The sequence below is a fragment of the Taudactylus pleione genome, unplaced genomic scaffold (genome assembly GCF_031769625.1).
Source record: "Taudactylus pleione unplaced genomic scaffold, aTauple2 ptg000687l, whole genome shotgun sequence".
Taxonomy (NCBI): Eukaryota; Metazoa; Chordata; class Amphibia; order Anura; family Myobatrachidae; genus Taudactylus; species Taudactylus pleione.
In genome coordinates this window covers 1418094-1424093 of record NW_028285089.1, presented here as the reverse complement: position 1 = coordinate 1424093, position 6000 = coordinate 1418094, and positions in this window count along the sequence as shown.

Below are 6000 nucleotides of genomic sequence, written 5' to 3'. Positions count from 1 at the left end.
TGATACATACGTAACAAACACATGGGACAGCTGCAATATATTTAATCTCATCCCATGAATAGCTATCACATATAGGATAGGACCCTTGCAAAAATAAAATACAATATTTTCTGCTCTGCAGTGTCACATTAGGCAAACCACACCCCCAACATTATTGTCACGCCCATTTTAAAATTGCATTCGCTGGTAGAAAAGCTGGGCCACTTGCCCTTATTTGCCCTCCAGGTTGACAGTTGCCAGCCAGCCCCTGCCAATTATACATATATTAGTAACACGGCCACACTACAGCTAGCGGCTGTGTCTATCAGAAAGCCCCTCTGCCCTTCCTTGCAGAATCAAGCTCGGTTGGTCGGCAGTCAGATTGTGTCACAGCTGCCTGCCCCGTGCCATTGTGATAGGGACGTGCAGCACTCTACTGATACTGTATTGTAGCAGTGTCAGGGTTAATGCCCGGGCCAGATCTTCCCCTCCCTCCCCTAGTAGAGCTCCTCCCAGGAGGGGATGGTGCTGGCGCTGCATAGCCTGCCCGGTAAGTTAGCACAGCCTGTGCGCTACACATTGCGTCCTTCCTGCACTGCAGATTACAGGGAACAGCAGCAGAGTTCCCGGGGCAGCACATTCTGCAGATCTTCCATGTTCCAACTTCCACCTGCATGCAAGGCCTCCACAGGTAGGATGTGCACACAGGAGCACATAGCTTATCAAATTAGACAGGTGATGGGAGGCAGAGCCCAGCATGGCACACCCAGAGCCGTAACTAGACTTTTTGGTGCCCTGTGCCAGAAAGAGCATTGGCGCCCCCCTCATTTTTCAAAGATACATAATGCACCCAAAGAAGGGCCATGGCTTCATGGGGAAGGGTCAGGGAAGAGATAGGAGAGGCCAGGAGATGCTGGGGATGAAATAAGAGGAAGCTACAAGCAAGAATGATAATAAACAGAAATTTGACAGGTCCAAACAGTGCCCCCTGACCTGTGGTGCCCTGTGCGATGGCACCGGCCGCACTACCCTAGCTATGGCCCTAGGCACACCCACCAGTGACAGATGTCGGCAGCAGTGGGTTTATATATTTTTGTGCTGGGAATGCTATGCTGCTTTATTACTACTCAGGAGGCGGCCATCTAGTCAGTGCTGCCTGGCAGGGAAAAGGTTACAGGAAAGCTGATAATGCACAGGGGACAAATGTGTGTTCTGCTGATCCTGTGCTCAGGACAGGATGATTGATGGAGGGGGAGATCCGAGCCTGTGACAGCTTGTTTACACCCTGACCATTGTACAGCCCAAGCAAAGCACCTTTCTCTGCAATAACTGTTTTAATTAGGGGTGAGCGGATTCGGTTCTACTCGGTTCTGTTTGGATTTAAAAACCGAATCTTATTGGCTATCCAAAACTCGTGACAGCTGATACCCAGCAATAAGATTCGGTTTTTAAATCCGAACGGAACCGAGTAGAACCGAATCCGCTCACCCCTAGTTTTAATATAATCACATAACCCTTATTAGCCATAATGTCTTACAACAGTATGTCCCTCAGGCCCTGCTTTCAGAGTACAATATAACACCTGCCCAGCCTACCACTGCTCATCTAACGATCTTATTGTTTCTTATTATGGCTCAAATATGTTGTTGCTCTCTACCTGTCAGGGCCCGGACACCCTCCTAATCCACCTCAAAAATCATACTACAGATGGATTCAGTTCCGACCAGGAATTGGTAATTAAGGAGGGCTGGCGCAAGTTACTTTATGTAAGCATGGGAGTGCTGGCTTTTTGAACATTTTGGCCTTATTCTGCAGTGGACGCTAATGGGACTGCAGCTGCAATTTGACACAGAACGCAGCTACAAAAACATGCTAATACCTGCCAAAGCTCAGCCGGCTTAAAGACGCCCCCTGCTGCTTTCTCACATCCGTCCAATGTGGCTCTACTGCGTAAATATCGGTACCATCGACGCACATCAGCCAGTCATGCAGCCGCAAACACTGCAAGTCTCATGAGCTCTCATGCTGCGTATGTAATCGCAATAGCTCATTTATGCACACCCATGAAACGGCGTTTAAACACCTGCATTTTCCTTCACTGCCCCCAAACGCTGGCAGCACCTCACTCATTTTGCAATTGATTCCTCTGTGTGTTTGTTATTGCAACACGATTTCTGTGCACACTCAGGGCCTGATTCAGAGCTGGATGGTCTTTTAGAGCGCTCGCTCTGAATCAGGGCGGCATTTTTTTTTTTGAGCCGGCCTCCTGGCCGATCGCATAGCTGTGGGTGACCACCCATAGCTTTTACGAGCGGCCAGGTGATGGTCGCGACCATCGGCTTGCGACGAGACCCTTGTGGTAGGGTCTCGTGCATCGCAAGCCCCAGTGAGCTTCCAGCTCTAATAGAGCCGGAAGCTCACTACTGAGGCCTCCCCAAACGGCAGGCATTCCTTCGGGAACGCCTCCGTTTGGCCAGCTACCCCCCCCCCTGCCCGCCTCCAAAACGGGGCAAGCTGTCAATCAAAATCGACAGTCGCCTCGCTTTGGTGCGAGACCCGTAGCGACGGAGCGCCCGTCGCTGGCCGGGTCTCGCGTATGTGCACGCCAAAGCCGGCTCCGGCGTGTGCAGTGGGGGACCATCGACCCGCTTGCGAGCGCTGTGCACTCGCGAGCGGGTCTGAATCAGGCCCTCATTGCGGATTATATGCATGCACGATTTCAAATAATTGCGCGATCTGTGACCATAATCGCCATTGCATCCACTGTGCAGGCCTTATGTATGTATGTATGTGTGTGTGTGTGTATATATATATATATATATATATATATATATATATATAGAACAAATTCATATAGCGAGGCATAGCAGCCCCGCAAATTTAAAGAGATGAGGCGGCACTCCTGTAGTTAGTATCCAAAAATAATTGTATTCAAGTGAGCAATAACATCACAAATGACTCTTTGTTCTATTGCAATATTCAGGAGGGCACTCTGGCTTCACCTTATTATCCGGAGTGCCGAGCAACGTGTGCGTGCGTGTGTATGTGTGTGTGTGTATATATATATATATATATATATATATTATATATATATATATATAATATGGGTCGTTACTTATGGGCCAGTCCTCTGGACTTGCCCCCCAGGATAATAGTTGCCAGCCAGCCAGCCCCTGGTCACAATCCTAGTCACAGCCCTGCTGCTTATGTATAACGTGCCGCACACCCACAGTCCAGTTCTTGTAGCAGCTTCCACAATATGTTTGGAATAAACGTCTGTGGGTCCAGCTGGAAATGTGTATAGAGGAAATTGTACAAATGCTATTTGAAGCTATGACCATTTTAAGACCACTCCTTTGCTAATATATACTTTTCCTGGTATTCTAAAATACAGCTTGATTCTTTTATATCCCATAAATCAGAATAAGAGGACTTCACAAATGTCTTTCTTTAACTAGCATACATTTTAGTGTTTTCATTACATCAGTATAAATACACCTATGAAAGTATACACTGGGAAGGGGCACAAGGCATAAGCCGCTTACATATGATGGCTTTCGTGTGTTTGTGTAAGTTGTTAGCCACCTATAGATTCCCTTCGTAAAAGAGGACGATGGTTCCATGCATCAGCCTTTTGTCCTTCCAAGCCGCCTCCCCTTCCATGCACCTTTAATGCTGCGTTTTCCTGCAGTAACTGTCCCCTGACACACTAATCATTACTTCCTGTCCTGTGCACTACAGATAGCCGAACAACTCTAATGCTGAGTACACACTGACAGATATATTAGCCGATCAATTGATCGGCCAATATATCTGCTGCACGTCGGCCAGTGTGTACCAGCGATATGTCTGTGAACGGCATCGTTCACCGACATATCGCATTGGTTGCGCTGCACAGCCGATGAACAGATATGTCTGCAGACCACCCATACACACACAACGGCAGACGTGGGGATGGGGGCAGGACATGCCCCCGACCAGCCGCCGGGACCCACTGCAGCATGCAAATGATGGTTGTTCAATGTGTATGAATGACCATCATCTGCAGATATATCGCTGAGGTTTGTACCCACCATTACACACTATCCCCACAATCCTACAGCGGTTATCTGCATCGGGATCATTTGCAGATCCCTGCTTACGTATTCCACTGATTGTAAAGTCTGAAACTTGTTACCATCAAGATCAAGAATGTGTGAAAAACTTGATCTTTTCAGGGGGTAGAAGGCAGTCTATAAATCAGGAAATGTCTGAAACTTAATCCTGACAGAACAAATATCTATGACATGCAGATGGGAAAGGGGGATGAGGTATTAAGTTGAGCTAGTAGAGAAAATATCTACGAAGTTTAAACTTTATACACCAGTGATGGGCAACAGGTGGCCTGTCAGGGGCCCAGAAAGCCTTCTCTTGCAGCCCCCTACTTATAATATTTATTCTCTTTATTACATTTTTATTCTCTGCTCTCAATAGTCTGAAAGGGATCAGCTTTTGTATGATGTGACCTCCTCTGCACATTGCAGGGAGGTTACACAGCACATCAGATGAGGAGTAGGGCTCCTGCTGGTAAGGTATGGTAAGACTTTCACTGAAGAGGGTGGGGGGCATGTGAGGAGTCCCAAAAAATGTATGAAAGTGTGAGTGGCATGTTGGGAGGTCTCCGTACATACTTCCCATCTTCTCGATTAGTGGACCTCAAAAGGGGTGGAGCTTACAGAGATGTGTGAGGGGGGAGGCTTTTGTGCCATTTTCCTTTTAGAAATGTTGGTTGTTATGTAAGGGACATGGGTGGAGGTCTGAGTGGCATGTGAGGAGGTGGAGTTGTCTGTGGCATTCAGGGAGGTCTGAATGGCATGTTGCAGCATGTGGGGGAAGTTTAGAGTGGCTTGGGTACAGGATGCCAGCGGTCAGAATCCCAACATCGACATCCCGACCAGGTTACAGTCCCGACGTGGAGAGTATCCTAACCCCTATCCCTAACTTCCCCACAGTACCTAAACCTAACCCAGTAATTTCATCTAATTCTCCTGAATCCCTCCGCTGCATTTGACACTGTGGCCCACTCACACAGTCCTATCCTGGTTCTCATCCTACTTATCAGATCGTTTCAGTGTTTGTTTCTATAGAGCCTCCTTATTTTCGCTTCCTCTATCAGGCTCAGTCATATGTCCCCTGTTCTTCTCTATCTATACCACTTCTCTAGTAAGTATGCAACTTACGATTTTTTCCCCCTGTAATTTATCATTAGGAGGGGTGTCCAAAGGGTTCTGAAAGAAATCCCCACATTTTTACTCAACAATAGGGATTTTGCTTTTTTTTTTCGCCTGTTTTTTGGTGAAAACGGCCATTTCACCAATGGCGGAAAGAACAGCAGTTTTCGCACTAATTGAATACGGCCCTATAACTGAATATGCTGCTGCTATATAAATACTTGTTAATAAATAATTATACCTTAACAATATGTCTGAACTATAAAGCCAAAGTCCACTCACAATAAAGAAGTCACGCAAAGGCCTAGATTGTTAAGCAATATTGGAGGGGTATTCAATTAGGTGTGAGAATTGCAAAAATCCCGCACCTGCTGTGTTTTTCCCGCAGGTAAGAGTATTTTGCCATTCAATTAGGTGCAGGATTTTTCATTTTTTGAGTGTCATTTTTTTCCATACATCCAGAGAATTACCAATTTTTTCTAAAATGCATAATTTTTAGGAAAAATTGTCGGGAACTGCTATTACTAATTAACCAATTGCAAGTTTTCAATTATCTTAATTAAACAAATAATTACTCACCTTACATAGCAGTGTCTTTTCCCTTCAGGCTGTCGGGACCCGGTCCTCTGCAGCAGCTTGCGTGTGTGTGTGTGCGCGAGAGATTTTGTATGTGTATGTCAATGTGACCCCCATGTGTGATGTGCAGCTACCTCCCATCCCAGCAGCCCCCCCTCCCCTCCCCAGTGCAAAGATGGAGGGAAGATGACTGGGAGCTGTGGAGAGCACTAGACCGTTAAGTAGTTTTCTTCTT